The 27218-nt window shown below is 42.2% G+C and overlaps 1 protein-coding gene and 1 long non-coding RNA gene across 4 annotated transcripts in view; both read right to left on the bottom strand.

The window, feature by feature from the left end:
- LOC107994871 (3-phosphoinositide-dependent protein kinase 1) overlaps positions 1-27218 on the bottom strand; it is a 491030-nt gene that overhangs the window by 321907 nt on the left and 141905 nt on the right. The gene's annotated exons all lie outside the window — the stretch shown is intronic.
- Positions 1778-9609, bottom strand: LOC114577087 (uncharacterized). Of its 2 annotated transcripts, XR_009831928.1 has the most exons (4): positions 7574-9609; positions 7302-7383; positions 6166-7216; positions 1778-6097 (listed from the first exon to the last, which is right to left on the bottom strand). It is a non-coding gene; the product is annotated as an uncharacterized LOC114577087 (long non-coding RNA). The 2 variants fall into 2 exon arrangements; XR_009831927.1 differs by having other exon boundaries at positions 7302-9609.

Below are 27218 nucleotides of genomic sequence, written 5' to 3' on the forward strand. Positions count from 1 at the left end.
TGTTGGATGATTTATGGATGGCGACATCGTTTCAATAAATCATCGATCGGATTCCTCGAGACAAGAAGATTATTAGATTCAATAATTCTACACGTGTTACGAATGAATAATTGATGGAAGAATTTCCAGATGGAAAGAATGCTTCGTCCCATTAAACGAAGGATTCTCGAGACAAATGTTCGGCTTTGTCGCGTGTCAATCGTCAAATTAAACATTAAATCGCGTGAACTTGCGAATTTCTTCTTTTCCACGGTGGATAAAATGCGCGTGTAAATAATGCGAGTGCAGCACGTGGGGATAGGATAAATCCCATGGATGAAATTTCTCGTTGAGTAGCCTTGAAAGTCGACAGTTCGAAGATGGCGGTGACAAATGTTCGCAATACCAGAGGGAACCTGTGTATATACGTCTTCACATAATTTCCAGGATCTCTGGAAGGTTAAATCTCTTCCATCTCGAACCTTTCCACTTCTCCACCACCTTCTTTCCAACTTGATTTTAGTCGGCTTGTGTTGTGTTACTTATGTGCACCCGTAATCTACCATCAACCATACTTACGACAAAAATAATGCGCGAGAATAAACCAAGCGGAGCGAAAAATACGTGTTACAAGTTATTTCGTTATTTCCCCGTCGAAAGATACCGCGATGTCGATTTAAAAATTATCTTTCGATGAAAATTTTCTCTCTGAAATAATTCACGAGTTAATAATTAAAACGAAAATTTACGAATATAATTAAAAGAATCGCGTGAAGAATCGTGGAAAAGTTGGAGAGATCGATCAAGATCATTCGAAGATCGATTCCTACTCACTTGCAGTTAATTCAAGAGCTTGCTCTTCTTCCTCGACAAAAAAAAAAGAGAGAGAGAAAAAATAATACGACCTCGAAATTCATAAAAGAAGTTTCTAAGGGTGTTTCATTCGATGGATTTACATATCAGATTAGCAGACAATCTTGGTTAATTGTGCATACGTGTGGTAGAAACGTTCGAAAAGAGGGCGAAATCGAAATATGGTCAACGGATTTCCGTCCCTTCTCTTTCTTTCCTCCTCTTCTTTCTTTCTTCGCAATTAAAAAAACACCGACATTCGCGAATTTCGATCGATATCTCCTCTCCTCTTTTCGTTACGATTTTTAGACGTTAAACGTTGAGGATGGCTCTGGTCGCATACGAAATTCATAATTTGCCTCTCCGCCGATCGTTCCGCTGGTTAGGCAGTCCGTCGTAAAGGCCAGTGGTGAAATCCTTGCGAAATGCAAGATTTTGCGAGGTAAGGACAACCGTGACGAGGGTGCGATAACGCTAATTAAATCGGCGTCGAGTCCTTGAGCAACCGGGCAGGCATGGGGCTGTCGTTAAACAGTAAATTACCTGTAAACGCGTAATCGACGTAGCGCGACGGAGGGACTCCTGCTGAACGTGAAATCGCTCCAAATTGTCGGGAAATCGTGGCAAAATGCTCGTCCTCGTGGCAAACTTTGTTCTTATCCCTGATCACCGGATGCGAGCACGCCAGAGGAAGAAGAAGAAGAAGAAGAAGAAGAAGAAGAAAAAGAAGAAGAAAAGAAGCAAGAGAACGGCAAAGAAGGGGCTTTTGATGTATGGCAATTTGGAAAAAAAAAGAGGGAACGTGTTCTCTTTCGGTTGCTAGCTGCTGTTCTTTCGTATAAGAATGTACGTTGTATATATCAAAGAAATTTTATTTGTTATTAATTGAATTGTTGGATTATTGAAATGTTACAATTGATACTATTGATAAATTATTTCAGTAAGATTTTTTTTTGTTTGGTATTTGTAGGTTTATTGAAAGTAACAGTCGAATTATATATCGTTTATCGAACGGCAAGATTGTATCAAAATCTTTAATTGACGATTGTTAGTGGATTTTTTTAAATTGTATGTAATATAGTATAATTTTGCCAACGTATAATTTGTTATTGTAATAGAACGGTATTCAAGCAACACCAAGAATTGAAGCGCGACAAATATTATTTAACGATACGTTTAATCAGTCAAAATATTTTGTTAAAATTTAAATAACTTTACACATTCGTGGCAATTTCATATGCCTCGATCTAATATTTATCCCATTATATCGAATTCCAAGTGTCATTAATTAATAAATTCAAGTTTTAAAAAATATATAGGTTAATCCATCAATTGAAAATCGATAAATTTTAAAATCGAAAAGCAAATTGAAACGATCCAAATAATAATTTTAGAAGGAATTTAGAACGAATAGAAAGGAACCAAGGAAGTGTAATTGAATACCTGGACATTCCAAAAATCTATTCCAAAAATCACAAAAAGAGAAAAAGAAAAAGTGGAGAATTAAAGGTTTCGTAAAAAAATATCGGTTTACATTCGAGAATGTTCGGCAAAAAAACAGCTCGAATAATCAAATTGACGCATCAACGGGGGCATCAACAAAATGCAGACACAACAACATCGAAATTATGCCGAATCATTTATTGTCCTGTCGGCGCTTTGAACGACGACGCAGTTTCTCGAAATGGCGCGTGGCGGGAGTTCATGCTAATGAACCCATCCTGAGTCACGTTCCAAAATACAAAAGAATGGATCACGCACGAGCGAGGAATCCTGAATCGTGATGGCGATTTGCAAATTGCGACTCTGTTTTTTCCATTAACGCGCCACGTGCCCCCCTTTCTTCTATTCCTATTTCTATTCCTCTTCTTTGCGTGTGTACATGTCAGCTCGAGTTCGCGTGTCTCATCGATCATTTATCTTGCAATCTCGCGAAATCCGTTTACAGAGCGAAATGCGTCGAAATTAAATAGACGTTAAAGAAAAGATGCAGTTTAGAATTCATTTTCATATTTGACGTCCTCCTCTTTTATTCTCCCCCTCCCTCAATGATTCTTTTCAGCAACGACTCCAAGATTTTTAAGAAAACCGAAACGAGAAAGAGGAAGAGATTTTTCTTAAAATACGGACAAGCATAAGGAAAATCATAATCATTTGCACAAAGAATAAATAGAATCTTAAAAAGAAGAAAACAATTTTAACAATCTCTCCAAATCCAGGAATCGAAATCCCCCTCCATTCAACATTCCCTTCGTATCTTTTCCTCTTCGTTAACGCGAGAACCGAGCAAAAGAAAAAGAAGAAGAAGAAGAAGAAGAAGAAAGGGGAACACGCGTGGTGGGTAAAATAATCACTCGATCGAGTCGAATTAAAGAGAATAGGCGGAGAACGGGCATCGATCTCGGTTTGGTTAGCAGCCGTGGCCAGCCGGTGGTAATTAATCAGCGCGGCGCGCACCGGTAATTAGAGGTATCGATCGACGGCCCAATTAATACGCCTCTTAACCGCGATCGGCGATCGATCATCGAAATGTTATTCGCCGCAACGGAAGAATCCTCCCCGTATCGGATTAGCGCGAATTAACCCTGGAACGAGGGGAGGATGTCTCTTTCTCGAGGAAGGGTGGAGGAGGATTGATGAATTTTCTCGATCGGTGAATTAATGCGTATTTTGAAGGTAATTTCGCGGCGATCCGCGAAATCGTGGAGGTCTCTTTCCTGCCCCTTTGGACCGAGGAAATTGGATATCTTGGCAAAAGATAGCGATATTTATGGATTCTCGGACCATTCTTGGTAATTTCCAATTTATTCCTTTGTTTATTCGTCCATCTATGCGGTATTAAACGTTCTCCGTCCAATATTTGGATCGTCGCGTTTCAAAAGTCGCTGCAGCAGGATTAAGATTGGGATTGAAAATTGTACGCTGTTGGAAAATCGTAAGGAAATTGATCGAAACTATAATCAAAAGAGAAGGAAAACGATCGATGAATTAAAGATACACGGTATCAAGCGTTACTTTATTTTTCTATTAAAATTATGCGTATTGTGGAACGACTACTTACGATCTAACGCGAAAGAGCACAGATTATATGTAGAGCTTCAACTTCCTCTCGTCAAAAACAAGCAGGTCCACGCCACTCAAACCCAAATCCCAAGACCTCCATCCCCAATCAAAACTAAATTATGTACACAAAACTCGTTCAAGCTAGAGCGCTCTATCCGACCCAGCTCTGAAAATTAACCGGGAACGTCTCCTGGAGCGACAGGGGAGGGGGCCCCGATTAAACGGTCTAAAATTCCATCGCGTTAATCTCCGTCGAAATATTCGCAGGTGGCCCCTGCGAAACCAGTCGAGAGAGAAGGAGAATGAGAGAGAGAGAGAGAGGGGGGGAGCAACACGGTGATTTCGAAGAGGCAATGTTGCATCCGGACGGCGTTTAATGCCAACGACTTTTCGTGCGAAAAAACAGAATGAAACGGGGAATGGAGTGGAAACCTATGGAAACCCCATCCAAAAAAAAAGAAAGAAAAAACGGAAGAGAGTCGCTTTTTGGTAATCGCATTGAGCGTAGACGCGAAATCGTCGTGTCATCGTGGCACCTGACGAATTTTCCAGGCTATCCCACCACTTGAGAGAAATCTCTCTCTCTCTCTCTCTGCAGAGTGTAGAAATAATTAATTTCAATCTTAGAATGCCTGGCCCGGACGGGCGGAGAAGCTCTTAGCCTGTCGCGAACTTTAGTCGTCGTAGCCACTTTCGACGAATGACCGAAGTAGAGGGAAGAAAACTCTTTCTTTCCTCCCCCTCCCCCGGATGTCCCCGTGTTTCTCGTGCTTCTTTCGTTCCTTTGTTTATTTTCTCGAATCTTTATACATTACCGCCGTTTCTCCCTCCCCGTTCCTCATGAAAATTCGATAGACACGTCCTTTAAGGATATTACCCGAGGCGGCAGCTTTTAGCGCGATTAATTCGGACAAATGTATATTTTTCCAAGAGAGAGAGAGAGAGAGAGAGAGAGAGTTTCTCTTCAACTTTGCAACGGGCAAAGAACTTCTCCTTTCATCCATTCTTTCATTTTGCTTCGTTGTGCAATTCCTTCTTTTTCCTTTTTCAACGACGTTATTATCATCGCCGATTCAAATATCACTCGATCCCGCATATAAGAACCTTTTATTCAAAAGATTTACGTAACGTCATCGTCGAATTCGAACTTACGTAATATTCCCGACAAAAAAAATTCCAATCTTTCCCCCGAGAACGCGAGCGAAAGCGAGCCTAACTGACTCCAAAAAAGAAAAAACCGAATCATTCCCCGCGATAAATTTCGCGAATAGCGTCGCGAAAGGCTATTGTCCCCGTGGCTATTTATCCTCCCCCTCCTATCGGTTAATACGTGTCCGCAGCTGGAAATCCGCGCGGTATACCCCTCGCTTGCGTTTCCTTTGCTTAAAGAAAAAAAAGAAGAAAAGAAAAGAAAAGAAAAGAAGGAAGGAAAGAAAGAAAAAAATAACGGAAACTATCGGCGAACGCGCGAGAGGAAACGTCTTTATCGTATCTTCTTCCTCTCGCCCCCTCCCCCTCCTCCTGATCCTCGCGGAGGAAGCCTCCTTCTCTCCTTCCTTCCTTCGTCGCGTTCCTTCGCCTCCTCCCCGGCGTCTGGTTTGCCCGCGCATAACGCGCGCGCGGGATTCTTTTGGCCGCGAGTTCAAAAACCTCGGCGCGCGTGCGGCTTCCACCGGAATGGCCGCGTGAACTGCCAATTACGTGGGGGGCGAAGAGGGAGGGTGGGTGAGAGAGAGAGAGAGAGGGAGGGGGAAGAGGATGCGGATGGCGCGTTGCAGCTGCACCATCCACGGCCCGCCTCGTTACCGCCTCGCGATTTTGCGCGATAAGTTCACGGCAACGAGAACGCGACGCGAAAAACGCCTCGGCTCGCGATTTACCGGTACGGCACGGATGAAAGGAATTCGAACGGCACGCGGCCATTTAATACCGAGGTCTCGATCCACTGGCTCCCTGCTATTTCCGCCCAGACGCGCATACACTCGCCTCGCCCTTCTCCTCCGATTTGAACGAGAGTTTGCGTTTTGGAGTATTAGTATTATGGGGGGAGGGGGATTTGGACGAAGAATTAGATTGATTTTATATATACAATTTTGGATTTTTAAAGATTAATTTAAATGTATGCAAGAGAAAAGAAAGGGGAGGAAACGATGAAAGGTTATTAATTTTCTGATAATAGCTCTCTGTTTCTAATCCAGGTGTCCTGAATATAATATAAATTTTCTGAAATGTATAATTCAATAAGAATGGTTTCCGTTATTATCTACTCACGATGCACCGCTTCGATTCTGTGCACAACAGTTTCGAAAGTTGCACTTCGTCATCCTTCCTTCATTATCCTCTTTCACAACCTACAGATCGTCAAACTTCGGATGCCCTTCTTCGAAAGCTACCGCCATAATTCCATAAGTACAATAACTCTTCAACAGTAAAGTTGCAGATATTAAATATAGAATAATCTATCGTCCAATGGATTTTTCTATCATACAATTTGTAATCTTATTTTTGACATAATTATAATGGATCTACGAAATCCAAATTTAACACGATTTAATATTTTCTGATGAGTGGTCAATGAAATTTAATAAATGAATGCAAAACTATTCTAAATGTCTCTTCTTCTCCAATTATATGAAATATATTCGAATGGATATCCTGGAACAGTGTTTCATAAATTTCAAAGGAAATTGTTAAACAATTAAATAAGCGAGAAAAAGCTGCTTTTTCTTGTAAGCTTTAATAAAATCAAAATCAATGTAACATATATCAAAAAATTACCAATAAATTTCTTCTTCTGTCCTTCTTAAATCATCCTACTACTCATGTATATACGAACAAATTTCGCCAATACTTATCTTCGAATTCCCAAGAATTCTTTTCGACCCTTAAAGTATATCCATAATCATTGATCGCGCAAACATTCTGAAACAAGAATATCAAAAAGTGAGATGAAGCTGTTTCAACGTTTAATTCCGCGTCGAAAATAAATCGCGAAGAGAGCACTTAGCCAGCACCGATTCCTTGTAACACGATTCTCTAATTTACTCCCCTAGAAGAGAAAGCGATTCTCGCGGGGGTTGATGAGAAATTGCATCGCCATTCCTCTCTCTCTCTCTCTCTCTCTTCCTCTTTCTCCCTTTCTTTTTTTCTCGATCCGGCCAAGATATTAAAGGAAATTCGTTTGAAGGCAGGCGGCTCGGCTCATCCGGATTTATCAATCACGTACTAAACCCCATAGTAAGATATTCAGAGGGACAAATATAAAAGGAACCCATCCGATTTCACCGAGATCTTCAAGTTATATCCGATACCGATGTCACCGCTGTTCACCAAATATGTACAATCAGTCACAAAAGTCTTATTTCGAAAAACAGATCTGATTTTAAATGAAAATTTGTGTAGAATACGTTTGAGAAAAATATCCTTCGCGCAGTAACAAATTCTCCCTCTTCTCCCTCTTTTTCTGTTTCGCAATTGAATAATCGAATCCTGAAATGAAGCAAAGAAAAAAAAAATATCTCGATAATTATTTTCTTACTTTCAATTCAAAGTGCATAATTTTCCACAAATTATCGTAATTATCACAGGGGGGACGATATTTCCATCCTCCTGAACAGTCAATCAACAAATAAGCCTATACTTCGTGGACATGGATCGGTGTTACGTCAATCAACGATACCGAAATAAAATCGGTCGGTGTGTACCCCGACCAATGGTCCATCTCAACCAACGGCGACGTTGAAGAGCACGATTGATAGATACGGTGAATTATTTATTGGCGAGGAGTTATCTCGTGGCGGCTCGCGGCGACACTGAATTATTACCACCGATCGGATGTGTCTTGTAAAGCCCCGGCTCCGAGTAAATTTCTAATTTGATCCATTTGCGATACCGTCGCGATTCTTGAAAGGATTCCACGGGCCGGTTGGGAGCTGAATTATCGATCGATCGGTCGACGAAGGTAAATAGACACGCGACGAAAAAATATTTGACTCCCGTGGATGTTGATTCAACCGTGTGTGTGTGTGTAACAGCGCGTATTAGAAATGCGATTGAACGAAGGAGGGAATTGGAATTGAAATAAAATGAAGGAGGGAAGAGGGAACAAGTCGGAACGAGTATTGTAATTTATACCGTGTTCGAGGTTCGCGTGGAATTGATTTGGATCAGGCGCGTGCCTGTTACGCGGATACGAGGCGATCGTTTGTCAACATCATCGATGATACGCCGGAAGTCCGCGTGGAATAGATATCTACACAAAGGATCGATGTTAGAAACAAAAACAAACTGTACATATACTTGAATATCTTCCATCCGAACTATTCCTAATTATTTCTAACGTCTGCTATCAAATACGACGGTTCAGCCAATTACCTCGAAATAGTAATTGGTTCGATTTATCCTCCTCCATTCTGCTCCTCCCTCCAAGTCACGAATGGGATTCTCAGACGATCGAAGCAAGATTGGACGTAGGGGAGAGAAAGAGAGAGAGAGAGAAAGGAGAGGAAAATCGGGAAAAATAGAGGGGAATAGTGTACAAAGCGCGTGTACGTATCGCGAGGGAAACGTCGTTCTATTGGAAACATGTCTGGGGACGTCGCGAACGTATCTCAAGACGCGCCGATAAGAAACCGGCTTCCGAGCGGAGAAAATAGGTGTATTTAATTGGAAACTGAGGGACGAGAAAACGGGGACGATGATCCACGGTCGAGAGATCGTGAAAGGGTGGATATTTATCGAGGTTCTGGAACCGACGTGTTTTAGAAAGACGACCGGAGATTGTGACTGTGTTTCCACGTGGAGGAAAGTAGCGATATTCGTGTTATCAATAAAATATGTAGTTTGTTGATACATGAGAATTATACTTGTAATTACATATGTATGTATAAAATTAATTGGAAGGCGAATAATATCTTTGATTTTTTTTTTTTTTTTGACTAATGCATCTGGAAAATTGATTTGAAACGAATGTTTTTTATATTGCATCCCTCCGACTTTTAATATGCTTGGATTATTCATGCATACACATCGTCTTGTCGATGAAATATTATTTCAATGAAATGGTTATTCATTTTTCGATGAACAACACGAAGAAACAAATCGTCGAAATTCATTCACAATTCAATCCTGTAAACACCACCAGAAACAAACCCACAAATACAAGAAATGCAACGCATCGATATCGAAAAAAAATTCAAAAAAATTATCCGAATCTTGTATCTAAACCTTGATCAAAACCTTGATCGAAATTAATGAAGAGACATCATCTAATCGTCCAAGCAAAGGAAAAAGGAGAAAAAAAAGAATTCGAGATCCCAAGCAAGAAGAGGCATCAAGACCGCACCTCCTCTTCCCTCCTCCCTCGAGAGGAGGAGGAAAAATGGCGAACAACGGGGATAAGGATATTTTAAACGGGGGAGGCAAAGCGCGTAAGACGATAAGCAACGTTTAAAAGTCGAGGATGGAGATTTATTCGCGGCATCGACGTCGTCGTCGGGGAGGAAAGGAAAATCCACTTTTGCCGGTGCACGCGGAAATCCTGCCGCGTATTCGTGGGGAATCAACCCCGGCGAATATCGCTCGAGACCGTGGCTGGAAACAAGGATCAGACGTAAGAAGGAAATAAAGGAAGGAACGGGGGAGGGGAGTGGAGGGATACACGATGAATACACGTATCCTTGAAACGTGGATACGTGTTTGAAAGCAATCCCCGGACGTTCCTCCACAGACGTCTGAAGAGCACGACAAAGGACGTAAGCCGCTCGAGGAGGAGGAGGAGGAGGACCGGACTCGCGATTAATAACGGGCAAATAAAAAAAAAAGGAAACGGGGTATCCTCCCTGATGGGTGGATGCTGACGCTATCTAACGGATCAGAGTGGATCGGAATCTTAATATTTTAGCGCAGCCTTATCTCATCTTATCCGTTTTCGATATTATTGGGAGATGGGGAGGAGAGGTGGGTTTTTGTCAAGGAATCAAAGTGGAGATGAGAAGAATCGTGGAAGACAGCCTTCCGATGTTTGAGCAGAAAGAGTAGATTACGAAGGATTTTTACGAATCGCTGTGAAGGAAAGTGAGATATCGAGATGTCGATAAATATTTATGAAAAATACACTAGGTTATTTGAGAATAAAGTAAATCCCTGTTTAAAGTTCTATTTAAAGTTTTTAAAATTCTCACTCTGCATCTATTTTATCGATCATACAGTTTAAACATTTTACGCATTCTGTGGATCTTTATGTTTTCAATAAACCTTCGTAATCTTGATCATCCGATTATATTATTATTTTCGACGTCTCAACAATGTGTTATAAAGAAATTATTAACTTTGTTCAAGAAATATAAATATTAAGCAAGAGGAGAAGAAACAAAGTGTCGCAAATTAGGCGCACGAGCGAAAAGCAAATATAAATAAATGAATAAATAAATGAAGGAGAAAAAACGATGGACGATATGAGGTAAGAGAGAAAGAAATCAAAGGAAAGGGGGGAAAAAAGAGTGGAAAAGAAGAAAGGCAGGAAACGTGCAGCCACACACAGTAGAGTCGATCTATTCGAAGCCAGTCCGCGAATGTGTCCAAGCTTGGTGGACATATCTCGAAGAGCTGACTCGAAAGGTGGCTATGGCAGCAAAGGAGAGGGAAAAGGGGAAGGAAGAATAAGAAGGAGGGAAAGAAAGGGATGGTTCTCGAGATGAGGGTCGAGGAGGGGTTGATAGACTCGGTTTTCGAAGCAGTTACCGATACGGTGGCTGATGCAGAGGGGATGGAGGACAGTTTTTTTCATTTTTATCGGAAGAAAAGAGTGGTTTCAGGCTGTAATGGAGTCCAGGCACGTATCCGTCGCGCACACGCCAGCAGAGCCCGCGGCTTTTCCAGCCAACCATCCCCATCCATCGCCACCCTCCGTCTCTTCCTCGGTCTTTCGAACTCTCTGCCGCAGTTTGACAGACTAATGTTAGATCTCTTTAACTACAGGTCAACAATTCTCCATGTTGATTCCTCTATTTGCGTGCGCGTCACGAGATAAAGACTTGGGATGAATGATAGATTTAATCCTTTCGAGACTTTCGAGTTGTTTATCCATTGTTAATTTTTTATAATAAAAAAGCTTAATATTCTTAACGTTTTCAGGAAAAAATTGTTGCAATAATTCATACAAGTAATTAAAAATTTTATTCATCCTTTAAATATCAAAGTATTATATTTTGAATATTTATGCTTTGAATATTTTTGCATATCACGTTCATTCCGCAAATTTTTATTTAAATTTCTCATACACATGTATAAACATCGGTATAATTATCCCAAAGAATATAGTGGACGAAAAACTGCTAATCAGTCGAAGAATCGAGAGAAAGGAAACAAAAAAAAAAAAAATAAAACAAAACGCCGATACCAGTGAAGATAGAAAAAAGAAAAATGGAGTCGAGAGGTTATCGTGCACAGTGTCGTGTCTGAAAACATGAATGAAAATGCACGAGAGATTTGCAGAGGCATCCACTATAGCCCGAATAACAGAAGAAAGCTGATATATCTCTGCATCTCTGTACTTGTATCGCATGACAAAAATATTCGCTCTTTTCAAGGACTACACTTTTTTAATTAGCCTTCCTTTGAATTAGATATCTCTTGGGATTTTCACGGACACATTGTGACTGATACGTTTGTCAAACACACGTTTCTCGCAGAATTTCGAAATTAAAATTTTCCTCTTTAAGGATAAAAATATTCTTTGTCCATAATGTTTATGTAAATTCACATTTTACAATCAGAAGAATATAACAGAGATTTAATTCATTTGTCTTTAATTCATATTGCATCCAAATATCTTTGTTTTTAAATATTCTGCGCAAACTATTCAAATTAAATGAAAACAAATTGTAACGATTTCATCTTTTAACAACCATCAACCATCATATTCGATCAAATTTTTTTTCAAACAATCAATTAATTCTATTAACTATAAATTTAGAATATCTACAATAAGAGCTACTTAATATATTTCGAACGAGTAGAAAGATACTGACTCAAATTTAAAAAAAGAATCACCTCTGACGTGATCGACTCGAAAAGGATGAATGAAAAGATGAATAAAAATAGTACATGGTACATTAAACGTTTCCCAAGGAGTGCGTGAAACTTATCCGTGGACTGCATCGTGGTTGCGTTCGTCATAATAAATGTCAAACGCACAGTGATTATGTGATGTACGACCGGCAACCAGGTTATCGTTGGGCCGGTACTCACCGTCTAATTACCGGATCGGTGGCTCGAAGAAACAATGCGAAGGAATTTAATCTTGGCCGATTAATTGCCCGCGATACGGGAAAAGTGACATGGCCACGGTTACGTGACCAGAAATGGATGATTTCTATATGATTCTTCTTTAACCTTCAACTAATATCAGCGGATCGTTGATTAAAGTAAAAAATATTCTAAACAAGCAGTTGTTGGAAGATTTTTACAAGATTTCGAAATAATCATTTGTCATTCGTGTCGATGAAACGGAAGATTTTTGAAATTTCTTTTTTCCAATTCGAGTAATATTATATTTATTGTGCTGATTCTTAACTAGAAATACTGTTAATTAGAAATAATATACATGACAAAGCGGTTTTAAACGAATGGTTTAAATCGGGGGTTTGTCGTTCATAAGAAAATACACAAGATCTTGGTGTAAAACAGTGATCCGTTAGATGGATATCCTACTAATCTTGGACGAGTAATCTTGATGTAGATCTTTTGAATTCAAAGTAATAGTGCATATTAAAAGATAAGGTGTATAAATAAAGATAGGATCACTCGGTATAATTAGCGCGAGAGAGGAAGCAAAGGGGAAGTGGATCATGCATTGTCAGACATAGTTTGAAAGTAACGTAATGGGAACTGATTCCTCGTGATTTTTTGCTCGTGTACCGTTGTACAACTGTTTCGAGTAAAAGTTGTATAAATAATCATAGACGAAACAATTAATATATTTCATATACGGAAAATATTTGATATTTTTCGTGTATTCTTTGTGCAGAGTATCAATCGTCGATTCGTTTATTCTTACTTTCTTTGTACCGTGCGAAATAGTTCATAATCGTTTCATATGACGTACTTAGGAAATAAAATTCGTGAAGAATTATTTTTAAACATTCGTAATATTGAGAATTTTGACGTAGATAAGTAGCTCTTTGAAAAACATTTCGAGAACAGTACACCTGTTTTATTGGACAGTCCATCCACCGTTGAAGTAAGTTTGAAGAGGAACGTCGATCCAATCCCATAATCTGTCCATTAATTGTCAATAACTTTTGAAAATCACGCTTGGCGTGAATAGCGGCGAAAATCGAGTCGTGTCAAGCTGAATTATTTACTCTGCCTTCCTCTTTTCTACTTTCTCTCTCCCTTTTTTTTTCTTTTCTTTTTTTTAATTTTTCATTTCAAATCAAGCACCGTGTCATATTGAACCGTTTGAGAAGAAAGCTTGGGCCGCTTTTAAAACTACTTTTACGACTACTTTCGTAATCCCTTTGTATATTTTATATTTATTCTTCTTCGTCGTCTTCTTCTTCTTCTTCAATTCTACGTCTACGACAATGAACACAACGAACAAAGGAAAAGAATTTAAATCGTTATCTATAATTCATTCCAAGCCTAGCAGACAAAGACTGGCTGAGAGAACTCTGTATCGTGGCAATATCGTGTGTAACAAACGGAACAATTTGCTGGTTTAATCGTTATTGCCCGCACGCTCGATGTGTACGCGTTAGAAGCGTAGAAATCAGTAGGTCGTTGATCCAACTAAGAAAACGTGTCAATGAACGTTGAGTGAATTACAAGATGCAAGCGGGCACAGATCGCAAAGTTCATTCTGCTGAACACTTGGTCCCTGTTGCGAGATATTCTATGGTAAATACTCTTGTTTTTGAATTTAGGACAAAGACAAATTTATCTTGTTCGTTGTACGAATTAAAGGCACTCTCGATATTATTTCATCACTTATCCTAGATGTTTGTACATCTATGATATTTTGTAACATCGCAAAAGTTGTAGGATATCCAATGGAATATTTTAATTAAACAAAGAATTTAAGAAATTGCGCATAGCTTGCGGTATCTCCGATTATTTTCGTAATTAAAACTATTGATTTATAAGATATACTTAAATGTAATAAGTGACGAAATTTGAAACTAATTATATTTTTCTAAAGTTACAAATATAAACACAAGGAATAAAATATAAGGAATATAAAGTGTGCATTGTTCGAGCAGGAGATTCATTTGTAATATAATATAAACTTTTAATACAAATATGAATCACGTACAACTTGAATTACACGGTTAATCGTACATTAACTAATTCAGCAACATTATCGATATTTTATTTCTTTATTATACCTCTTTATTATACCTATTTTCTACATTCATCTAAAGTGAAACCCTCGTTTCGATGTGTATGAAGAACAGGAAGTCTGTGACATCATTATTAATAATATCAAGTTTCCAAATTACTCATCATAAAATATCGTTTACATCGATCATTTCTGCGTCATTACACGAGCGAAATTTTGATCGATAATTAACAGAAGGAACGATTAATTTATCCTCTTTGCTATAATATCCCTATAATTATTCTGGAAACCATTATCAAAATTATCCTTGAATCAATATTCGTTTTTCTTTCGACCGTGTACGACTGGTATCAATTAGTAACCGGGCACTGTTCTCGTGACTTTCGAACAATTCTCAAATATTTCATGACGATGAAGAATTCAAAATTGCTAGGTTAATCCTTTTACGACACGATATTCTGAGAACGTAATTTCCATAGAAGTAACTCGTAGTACGAGTTGATAAACTTAATCCTCGTACAACACGAATGTTCCCATCTTTCCGCTTTGTTTTTATTGACATTCCTCCGATTTACATCAGGTTTCATTTAATACGATTTCAATGCAGCACAAAACGAATTAAGCGTGTTACAGGAATACCGCATTGTATTAAGCTGTCATCGGTACCACGGCAAAATCATGTAAATTAACTCGAACCGATATCAATTTCTCGGTATTTTATTACACTCGCTAATATCAAGCATCGAAAATATTACGCTCACGAAAATAATAACGGATTAAGAGAAGTGATAAATATACCTTTTTCTTTTTGTATCTATCGCTCGCGACACCACACATTTTTGTCATTGAGAATCGATCACGGCTCGTCACTCGATACAAACCGAGGGGCAGCTCGATTTTATTCAGCCGCGAGGGCGGTTTGTAGGTCGTTAAAAAAAGGCAATCCCTCGAGTTCCGGCGGGGCACGTTGCGCCGACATTAAGTTCGGGGAGCTGTAAGGAGTACATAATGTTGCGTTAACTCTCGCCACCAAGAGGAGATGGATGGTCGGTACGCGTCGCAACTTTAATTTTTTCCTCGAGGATGGTTTCCTAAGCGAAACCCTTCTTCTTCCATCCCTTTCGCGCACCTGCCCGTCCCCTCTTTCTCTCCCCTTTCCACTTAACCTCGTCCTTGTCGAAGGAGAAGGGTGGCCGTTCGCGAGGAACGGGAGAGAAAAGGGGAGATGGAAGGGAAAAAAAAAACTTCCTCCTTTTTAAAACGCAAGGTCGGAGGTGGTGTCAAAGAGAGAGAGAGAGAGAGAGAAGTGAGACGAATGATCGAGAAGGAAGTAGGTACGAAGGGAAAGGAAGGAGGAGGGCGATACGTGCGCGACATCGTGAAGCTCGTTATAATGCTCTTCGAGGCTCGCTTCATTTCTTATTGCCGGGAACGCCACTGCGGACTTTGACGAACGAGGCTGCAGAGCAAGCAGCGGGACCTAATGGTCGTCCACGAAAATTGGACGACAATGGGTGTTCTTGGTCGTCGGATACTCGTCGGCCGAGAGGGAAGGAGGGATGGAGGGCCGTGCTTCGAAGACGATTCGGTGATTAAAGTAACGAAGAAACGATAGCCTGACCCTCGATCACGACGCTGCTCGCGTCGCGACACCGACGGTCAAGAAAATAATAGTATTCCACCGTGCTATTGCCTCCTATTCCTCTTTCTATTTCCCAATCCTTGCCGACTTATCCCGCCGAAGAAGTGTAATTTACCGGTTTCGAAAGAAATGGATCGAATCAGATTTTGAGTTTATTGGAATTTGAGAGAATACGCGATTTTATTAGCAAAAATTCTGCGAAACGAAGTCAGAAACGAAAAGAAATTTCTTTCTGTGTTGGTGGCTGGTTTTATTGCGAAGACAGACGGACAGAAGCGGAGTAAGTAAGGGGATGATCTCGAGAGCGAAGCCTTACGGCGCGTCTAATTAAAATTCTTCGACGGATCTCGAATCATTTGGCACGACGCTTCGAGCGGGAGTGAGAAGGAAAGGGCGAAGGGGGAGAGAGAGAGAGAGAGGAGGTGAGGGCTTAAAAAGAGGTGCACGCGAGGCCGTTAGTCGGAACATTCCGCAGATTTATAGGTAAAGGGGCACGCTCGCGGTTGGCCTTGAAACGAAAGGGAACACGGTAGATCTTCTCGTTTAGCCGGTGAATGAAACGGCCCTTTGACTAAACACCGCCATCGATATTAGGGATCTTTCGCCTGTAACCTCTCCTGTTAACCCTTTGTGTCCTTCTTTTTCGTTCTGCGCCCGGCTCCGCTTCAAGACCCGGTTTTGTTCCCGCCGCTTCGTTCGCACGCACACGCTCTTTCTTTTTTTAGCGTTCGTTCGTTCGTTCTTTCGTACGTTCGTACGTTCGTTCGTTCGTTCGTTCGACCGACAACGAGAGGGTTTCTCACAGGTCGTGCATGCGTACTCGAAATACGAGCCAGCTCATTCAAAAAGAAGCAGCAGCGTACGAGAGAGTGCGCGCGCGCGGGAAACATCGTACTCATCATCGAGGCGCATCGAGGCTGCTCCTCGCTGGGGTCGTCGTTCTTGATGAATCACACACAACCGATCGCTTTAATTACTCCGATATTAAATCTTCCTGCCCGTAGCACTTGACAGTAGAATGGAAATTTTTAATTTACCGACCCGGCATGCCACCTCTTGATCGATTGTTTACATGATAACAAGCGTCGTTAATTAAAGCGGATGCTTAATGAAGATCTCACGATTCCAGACGATGTCTCGACAACCCGGCCGTTTTCATTCAGTACGCGCGTACCTGCGCGCGCAACTGATCGCTAACGCGGCAAAATCGCGTGCGCGCGCATCTATGGAGGAGGAATCGCGTTCATCGAGTTACGTTTTACGATAAGGCGAAATTTATTTATTTGTTCGTTCGATCCAATTTACGAGATAACGAGGAATCATTAGCGCGTAACGAATAATTAGCAAAGAATAGAAAGGAGTAAACATATATATTTCGCGATCAAAGATTAAAGGAAGCAACGTACGGTACGTATAAATGTTAGGTTATGACGATTAAAATAAGTCAACTCTGCTTGAAATTAATTAAATTTAAATTTTTCAACGATGAAAGTTGAGTTGCGAATCATTGATATATAAATTGATAATTGATGATGAAATATGACAATGATGTGGTTATGAAGCGATTCGCAAAAGGTGAACGCCACTTCATCGAAACGAACGATCAGTGACACCCTAATTTCACTCATCCGTCTTTCTCCCCTATTTCCCCTACAATTCACAGAAAAAAATACACTCTCCAAGCTAGTCAAGTTTGCCCCCTTTTCCGATTAATCATTGTCAATCGACAGACTCATCCTCGAATATCTTCCTCAATCCCCCGAACATCTTTGTACACATCGTAATTGTCTAACGCAAAATTATGGGCAAATTCTTCTATATCGAAAAATTATTACTAAGAAAAAACTAACGAGACAAATCGTCTTCTGATCCAAAATTTACGCAAAAAGGAGACAGAAGATGAATGAAAAAATGGTCAAATTTTTATGGCGAAACAGGCCGATGTAAACAGACGAGACTCCGCGGATTCCCGTGTCTATCCACGCCCACGTAAATTTCCAACAAGTTCCACCTGCGGCTGTCTGCGTGTGACCAAGGGATACGCACACGCGATCGGGTCCAAGGTCCCCGAAGAAATCCCTACGCGCAGTCGGAAGTTTGTTGCCCCATTTGCCAGTGTGGTGGGGCAGACCCACGAGGGGAGGCAGCATGCCTGAGAAAAGTGAGACGGCAACAACAGAGGGGTAACGGCAGTGGTGGGAAGGGGGAGGAGGAGGGGGGTAACGTGCGCGCGCAGCGTGGCGGGAAACAATGAGGGCCAACAACCGATGAGAAGAATCCGCTTGGCGGGAACCTGGAAGGTGATGGTACTCAACCTCGTTGCGTTTCACGAGGAGCAACGATCTATGAATATATGTATATATATATATTAAAACGGAGCTCGATTACCAGTGAAAAAAATTAAACGTAAATAATCGAAGCTCGGTGAAAATTTTCAACCAAGGAATTCGAATCTTTTTGAAAAATGTAAAAATCCTTATCGAACAGCGTCGAAAATTTTGTTGTGTTTTGGTTTCGCGGCTATTATCGAAGAATTTCCAAATGGAAAAATTGGAATGAGAACGAAACGGATGAAACGAGGAGATTTAGTAATAATTTCGAGGAGTACGTTTCTTTGTTCGAATGGCTATTAACCGAGGGAGGGGGTGGGCGGAATTTCAGGTAAAAATGTCGGCGGTATCGCGTATTCGACGGCGCGACAAAAAACGGCATTCCGCGAAGAGCGATAAAACGGCGGGCAGCGGGCCGGGCGTGTTGGTAAACCGGGAAGAATGTAGTTGCCATTCACTGACAAGCACTGTAGTTGGCACGAAACAGAGCAAACGGTCCCGCCAGTTCGACGGATCAGGATAAACCCCTGAACGATTGTGCACACCGCGAACCTCGCGTCTAGACGCGTTTTTTTGCCAGCAGGCTCTGGGGCCGAGGGCAAACAAAGACTTGGAACCGTTCGATCGTTCCGCTTCCACTTTCGAGCTAATCCGACGCAACGTTCTTCGGGAGGTCATGTTGCGATTTCGCGCCGTTCATCCTCCTCTCTCTCTCTCTCTTCGTTCAAATTGATTTCTCTTCTCTTCTTAACCGTACCTTCTTGTCGAAATTGTCAAAATGTTCGTCGAAGAAGATTCGTGGCATTCGTGCAAAATTTAATTCAGGTAACTTCTATTTTCTTTCACTTGTATTTTTTTTAACCACTGGCACTTACAGAATCATTCCACTCGTACGAACATCTTTACAATTCACCATACTACCGGTACACCGATGAATTTCCTCGCGTTAATTAAACTTGTGCTTGAAAAAGAAAAAAAAAAAAGACACGACGAACCTGAACAATCGCGAGATTTAAAAAGTTTTTTCCATGCCATCGACAAACATCAATTATCGATGAGGCAATTGGGAAGGGAGAGACAAAAGAAGAACGAGGGGACGGTTACGCGAAATTACGAATCGCGGGGGAACAACGGGCAAACGAGGACGACCTTTGGCATCGGTCGTGGCGTTGGCACGAGGTCATCCGGGCCGGTAGTTTTCCAGGTTAGCCCATAGGAATCCAGGAGCGGCGCGGCCCCTCGGAGGTATTTGAACCCGGCGAGCATCGTCCCTTCGTCCGCCGTCTGTAGTGGCTCCCCTGCCTCCCCTGTCCCCCTTCCACCACCCTGCACGCAGACAGAAACCGCTCGAAAGGGGCGGATGGCGGGGAACCGAGGGATCCGACGTGTATCGCGAACTTCGTCCCCACCGGCGGATCTTTCGATGCAGATACAAAAGCCACGGATCCGTGCACGCTTCTTCCCCTCTTTCCCGCCGGATCTATCCGCGTTTCCAAAGTGGAAAAATAAATATAAACTCTCGAGATTCGATTCCAGACCGTTGGCCATTTAAATTTGATCATCGAAATTTGAATTTGAATCGTGCCTCGAACGCCATTGCGCCAATTGTAAAGATTCAATCAGATTTGAACTGATAATAAAATACAAAACCAAAAAAAAAAAAAAAAAGAATCACACTGCGTCACAGGGTGTAAAATCTCAAGAGAAGTTGTAATGTAATTCGGCCAGATCTTTTTTTAAGATCGTACGTACGACGAAAATTTGACAAAAGTAATTCGAAAAGGGGGCAGCGCGCATTTCTACGGTGGGGAGTAGTAGCGTCGGTGGAATTTTTAGCGCGGAACGAACCTCTCCCTGCTCGAGAGAGAGAGAGAGAGAGAGAGAGAGAGAGAGAGAGAGAGAAGGAGAAAGAGAAATAGGGAAGAGAAAGGAAAAAAGCGATCCTAAAAATTCTTTGGAGCGTAAGCTTCGCAGACGTTCGCGAACCCATGAAAAAAAAAGCGAGTAATTTTCCCCGGTTGTGATTTTGAAGAATCAGCCAACTATACGATATACCCACTACAGAAGCGTCCTATTATGGATAAGAGGGAGCGAGCTCGAAGAGACTACGGCCACAAACGGGAAGAGAGAGAGAAAGAGAGAAAGAGAGAGACAAGACACAGGAGGGAAACGTGGAAGAAGAAAGAGAAGCTACACACGTATATATATATATACACATTCACTTTCTCTCTTCCTCTCTTCGTCCTTTCTCGTTCCCTCTCGATAGACTGCGAACTCGTTTCGAATCCAAAGGCATCCTCCGTCCCTTCTGCCCGGTCGTTCCTCGGCGACGCAGCAGACAAGGAGACCTCGAGTACGTTGTACCAGGTCGGAGGGAACGGAAGAAGGGAAGTCACGCGGTCAGGCACGCCGGTTAGATGCTCACCTCCCTCCTCTTCCTCCATCCATTTAGTACTCCCATTCCCTCATTCCCGACCTCCTCCACCCTTAACTCTTCCTCTCCCTCGGCCCCTCCTCCCCCTCCGTCCCGTCCGTTCACCCTTCTCCACCAGTTCATCCTCCTTCGTCCCACCATGACGGTGTATTCTTTCCGTCTCACGTTTCCCTGCCCCGCCGTGGGCGGCCGTACGTACTACTCGGCCGCCGACTTGGCGGGAAATCAGACACGTGGTTCTCATGGCGTCTCTCCATTCTCCGAACAAAGGGCTGCCCGAGCGTGTACAACGCGCGCTAATACCACCACTTGCGTACGTACGTGTGTACGTGTCCCACGCTTACCCCCGCCCCCCGTTTTGTGTTCGGCTTCCCGAAACGCGTAGATAACGGTCGAGCGCGAGCTTCGAGGGGAGGAAGCTTGTTCAGACTGTTATCTCCGCGTTGTTCGCGGTTATCGATTCGGCCGGACGAGCCGCGGTAATGGCTTCCCTATGAATCAGGCATAAGCCTGCTGATGTATGTAGCGTAAGCACTGGCAAATCGTGGGATCGGGCGTGGATCTTGGAGATTGCCACGAATGGGGGGAGGGAGAGAGAAAGAGAGAAGGAATATGAATCAAATCGCGTAACACGTGTAACGCCTGTTTTCTTTCCCGATAAGGTAATTGGAACGAACGTATATTAGCTTTTAAACAGTTAAACGGAATTTGCTCGCGCGGAAGAACGAGATTGATAATTGATCGATAATTCTTTTTATTAGAGAATGAGGAGGTGAGAGCTGTTTGGAGAATTGAATACGCGAGCGAAATAAAGTTTAAGCAAAGTTATCGCTCGGAGTGATTTCATTCGAAATTTAATTAATCTTTCCGGATGTTGAGCAAATTGAATTTTAAGATATCCGAAGGAGCAACGTAACGTATTCGATATATTTAGAAAGGAATATCGCGACGTATTTAAGATATAAGGATGTAAGAATAAATAAATAATCCAAGTGTAATTCTCCATCCTGGTTCCAAGAAGCAGAGATCTCTCGAGATCTATCGGATCGAATCAGAACTTTTGACGAAGCGGCTCGTTCCGCGGCGCGGTTAAGTTCGGCGTGGCGTTTTCAACGGAAATTCAATTAAAGTATAAATAGCCTGGGAGCCAGGCATTAAAATGGGCGGCGCGGTGAGGCAATAAGAAGCGCATATCTGGCGCTTTGTCTGGCCTCGATCGTCGTGTTCCTCTCGCACGTCCGCCGCGTAGCATGGGGTTGGTTGGTCGGCTGGTTGGCTCCGTGCGAGCCGTGCAAGCCCGCCACGGAGTGTTGCATTACGTTCCAGACCTACCGCAATCCCGAACCTTTGGTCTGGACTCGTCCACCAAGCGGCGGTCACACGTCGGTCATTCACACGTGTGCGACTCGTCGCCGTTCGCCTGTTACGAGGCGCGCGACAGCGTGCGCGCCGCGGATCATCCCCGATCGTGGGATTACCAGGGCTTTTAGCATATATCGTCGATTGTCCCCCGATTCTCGAACGCCACGTTATCGACGCGCCATCGCCATTTCCGCTTCCCTCCGATTCCCCCGGAATTTCGGGGGAAAGCGGATTGATCTTGTTTCTCTGTATTCCGTAAACAATTAAAGCCTCTGCTTTTTTTTCGATCGAGAATTTGTTTATCGTAAATATATTCATTCGGAGAAATGCGATACGAAGAGAGAGATTCTGGGAGGGAGGATTTATTGGATATATGGATTTATTAATTGTTCGATGTTCGGGATTGCTACAAATTCTAATGATAAATTGGGCGCAGCGTAATACCGAGATAGGGAAAAAGTTGGAATCCGATATATAATTAGCGATTAATTTGTCCTGAAATTGCACGAATTTTAATATCGGAATACTCGTAGGGCCGCGAAATCCCGAAAAATCTGGTCTAAATCCAATTAAGCCTCGAAGTTCGGGCCGTAAACGCTCGGGATTGTTCCATTGGGACGCGTGCGACTTTCTCAACTCCGGCGTAATTCTCGAAAAAGAAAAAAAAAGAAGAGAAAAGGAGAAAGAAAGACGAAAGTCTCTAGCTTCGAATTCTAAAGTATCCGATTTCGCTGTTGGAACGAATCGCAGATGACGAGCGATCAACCGAGACAAGATTCCCTCTACCTATACTGTATCATGGCGCGATTTAATCCCGGCCTTGAACTTCGTCTGGATGATCGTGGGCCCTGTAATGCGGCCAACGGATACGCCGAGTATCGATTCTCGGAAAGCCTGTCGAAAACGCGGCGTCTCGTGGTGGGCGTGCCGTGGCTTCGTCTCGAAGGTCGAAGCCTTTGTACGTGGAAGAGGAGCCCCTCGAACCATCGTTGACCCTGACCGCCAGGCCAGACTGGGTCAAGTGAGATCATTTCCCGCGAAAATGATGAAAGTGAACGACGACTCATCGCGTCTCATCATCGATACTTGGCTGTTAATACCCCGTGTAAAATCTCGTTGCTTAATCGAACGACGTCTCGTCACATTTCTTTCTTCTTTCTTCTCTCTCAAAACGAATTCGTAATTCGAAAATTATTAAAGATTCGATTAGTTTATATATATATATAGATGTGCGATATATAGAAATACAAAATTCACGAAAAAGAGTCTTAAAAGACTCGAATTCGAAGATTCTGAAACGATCCATAAAACTCTCACAACTTCGTTACCAACGTCGCACCCGAACCGACGCACATCTGTTTCCCACAGTCGGCTCAAGGGTGTCGAGATGAAAGGAAAGGCGGTGGTCGAGCGAATTCGTGCAAACCGGACGAAAAGGAAGTCTTAGAAGGCGATACACGGTGGAAGCTCGATCCCGGTGCGGAGGGAGGGGCGCGAGCCAGGTTCCTCTCTCGAGGCGCAACCGGTTCTGGTTTCACGATCCTCGTCACCTGCGACCTTCTGTCACCGACGGGCCAACGACACTGCACCGGTTCAAAGGAAGTCTGGTGCCATTTTAGCGACCTGCGGCTTTTACCAAGAAGGCTCAGGGTCAGAGGCCAGACGGGCCACCAACACGCATACGAGCACGCCGCGGTAGCGTGCACAGGGCGAGGACACGCACACGGCAATCCCCCTCCCCTCTATACTTCTTGTGCTCCAACAAAAACATTACATTACGGTGATGGTCGTCGTTGTCGTTGGGTTATCGCGTCTCGATTTTCACAGATTTTTTTCAACGCCTACCCACGCCAAAATCGCGCCAATCATCGCGTGTATTTTTAATAGGAGGGCGATGTCGAAGAAAAGAAGCGCAGGTATATTGCCCTCGCGCCATCTGGTGGCCAACGGCCAACCATTTGTCTCTCTCTCTCTCTCTCTTCTTTCACACGTTTTATGAATTAATCGAGCCACCACGGACTCGAATATTAAGCGATGCCTCGTCTTTAAACTCGCTAATAAAGTATGCGGGAATTATTTACTCCTCTCTTCGTTTTGCTTCCTTTTTTTCCCCATTCATCTTATTCCCCCTCTTCGATACCTTCTCTCTTCCTCTCCCTTCCCTCGCCTTTCTCACACAATTGGGGATCGGCGACGCCCCCCCTCTCCCCCGCGCGTTCATTTGAAATTTTAATTCGCAGTTAATAACTCGACGATTATTTCACCGGCACCGCCAAGATCTGGATTTAATCCGCATAAAACAACATTTTTACCCTCTTTTCTTCCTTGCCTCTCTTTTTCTTTTTATTTTTATCCACTTCTTTCCCACTGAAAAATGAAGCGAACTCCATTTTCTGCGGCTCACTGCAACGTCCGTTGAATGGGAACGAACAACAGCCGGACGGGAAAGAAGAAAGAAGAGGAAGAGTAGGGTGCCCGCGCGAGGATAAAAATAAAAAGGACGAATAGCGCGGTCTAGCTACGGGCCTGGCAACTACGAATACGAATAAGTTTATTCCTCGTACAACAACACTCGATCGCCCATGGGAAAGATTTTTGCCGGATGAAAGGGGCTCCACCGTGTCTTCTTCCATCGGGCCAACGGGGGTTTTATTAGGATTTGGGGTGCGCGGCGACTCGACCGGCCATAATGGATCCGCGGATCTCCGTTGTTGTCTGGCCTTGCCCGGAGAGTTCAACGAAATGACGAGGGTCGACCAAAGTAACGTTATATTTTAGAATTTTCCGCTCAACTTTTCGCTTTCATTCGCGTCCCTACGGTTAGAAGTGAATTTTTATTAGAAACGAAGGAGAAAAATTTAATCGAAAGTATTCGTCGAGGTATGAAAAATAATTTTTTTTAAAAACGTGGACAAGTGGTTGGATGATATAGTTTTGAATGACATTGCGTGAACGATACGATTGGGACATCGTATCGGGTTGTTCAATATTTATACGTCGCAAAGCTAATATGTAGATTACGCGAAATGATGATGTGCACCGTCATTAATCATTAATCTAATTCTATATGTATCGTATTATATAAATAGTTCGCTGCTGTATGTATGTTGTATTATTATGTGCTACATTATTGTGTATATTATCCGTTATATATTATTACGCGCGAGATGCCTTATGTGTATTTCGTATTGATACATTATGTATGTATACTCGAATTATTTGTTTTGCTTATTCCGGATAATATTTGTTTACCATTTATTTCTAGAATGTAAATTTAAACGTTCATAACAACGTATTATCAATTATAGTTCCGATTTTAAAATATAAATTAATTGAACTTCTAATAGATTAAATTATTAAATTACAAAATTTCGAGTTATAAAATAAAGTACGCTCGATTATTCAAACTAATCACGAGACGATGAAAATTCTAAAGTTAGAAATTAAATTTTTAAAATATAAAGACTTATTACGAAATATTGTAAAAAAAAAAACTAATCATTTTTAAATATTCTCCAAGATATTTCCAAACGTTATAACTATTATTAAATTAATCTTAAATTAAAAATATAAATTAAAATTAGATACTCTTTTTTTTTAACATTATCAAAAACAAAAAGGAAATCTTCAAAGAAACAACCCCTACTTCAACTAATCTATACACGTATTTCTAACCTGTGCAACATGCAACCGAACCAATTTTCCTCAAAACCAATATTTACAAAATTACCGAACCCGGTTTAGTCGTGTGTACCTTGCAACGTACAATCTCTCAGCGAGTTGCGTATCGCGCAAAAACAGCTACAGCCTCGAGCACCCAGCCTCCGTGTCACTTAACCCGTACGTAAACGCTTTGCCTTTCGTGCACTGAATAACCTTGACATGCCTACTCCTCGCACCTGTGTCGTCGTCGCACAAGCGCTCTCTTCCCGAAAAATCATTGGCAAACATCTATCGCGATCATTATCTCATGGAATGAAATAATTTACTAAAAATACCACTATTTCTCAATCCACGCTTTATGTCCAATTTAACGAGTTATATCAAATTGCGTTAAATTGTCTCAAATATGTATAATATTATTTGTATGTATACTGCACAATGATTCTGGTTTATATATATTTTTCAAAAATTCTAGAAATTAAGTAAATATTTGAATCGAGGAATTATTGCGAAAAAGTGAAATAAACTCCCTTTTTCCTGTACAGAAACAGTAATTAAAAAAAAAAAGACTGAAATCGAACTGAAATATAAGGACATCAATGATAATATATTAACTCTAAACTCTTCTTAATTACTCTTTCCTTCTACACTATACAAACACATTCACGTCGTCTACATTTTTTAATTCCGAAAAATTGGAGCCGCTTCAAAGCAGCGAAACAAACAAAATAACTCATTAAGATTAAAATACAAGCGCACTATCAGCATCACAACAGATCTAAATCCTCTAATAGAACCCTCGCACATCGATGAGTGCCTCCTAGTAGACACCGTTTTCCTCCATACTCGGCTAACTACGTGCATCGATGCGGTACAGGGTATTTGCGCCGCGTTGTAACACCGCATCGGTTGAAAATCGCCGATCTATCCGATTATCACGAGCGACGCGCTTGTACAACGATGGGTGTAACGATATCGTTGGCCGATCGGTTGGAATCGTTTTAAAACCGTCTAGCCGGAGGGGAGCATTTAAAACCGTCGCCACGGCTGCCACGCACCTGGGTGTATAATAATAGAGGCGAAATCGAAGGTTTCGATTCGTCATAGGCATCGAGAAGCGAAATTTATTTCCGTCGCCGGTCGACTGCGAACCGAGTCACCGGGGCAGAGACCTTCGCGCGTCTGTTTTCCACCGTCCTTCCCTCTCTTTCTGTGTCGCAACACGGCGAAACACACCGGGCGGCAGTTCTCGTCGCTAGAAATAGATAGCCTAGTTAGGCAGTATACGTTCCCGCTCTATTCTCGGTCCAACTTTTTCCTCCTCTTTTTCCCTTTCTTTCTTTCTTTCTCTCTTCCTCTCGCGCCTTCGTAGCCTCGCTTACCTACCTGCCGGTACTCACTGCCACCCAACCTCTCTTCACGCGGAGAGGCTAAGACTCCTTCTGCCGCGTAACTGCGCCGCGATTGCTTCATCCGCGGCCTCTGAATCGTTCTATTATACTCTGTGGCGCGACGTTCCAATTCCCTCGTTCGACGGACAGAAACAGTCGA

The sequence above is a fragment of the Apis cerana genome, linkage group LG1, assembly GCF_029169275.1.
Source record: "Apis cerana isolate GH-2021 linkage group LG1, AcerK_1.0, whole genome shotgun sequence".
Taxonomy (NCBI): domain Eukaryota; kingdom Metazoa; phylum Arthropoda; class Insecta; order Hymenoptera; family Apidae; genus Apis; species Apis cerana.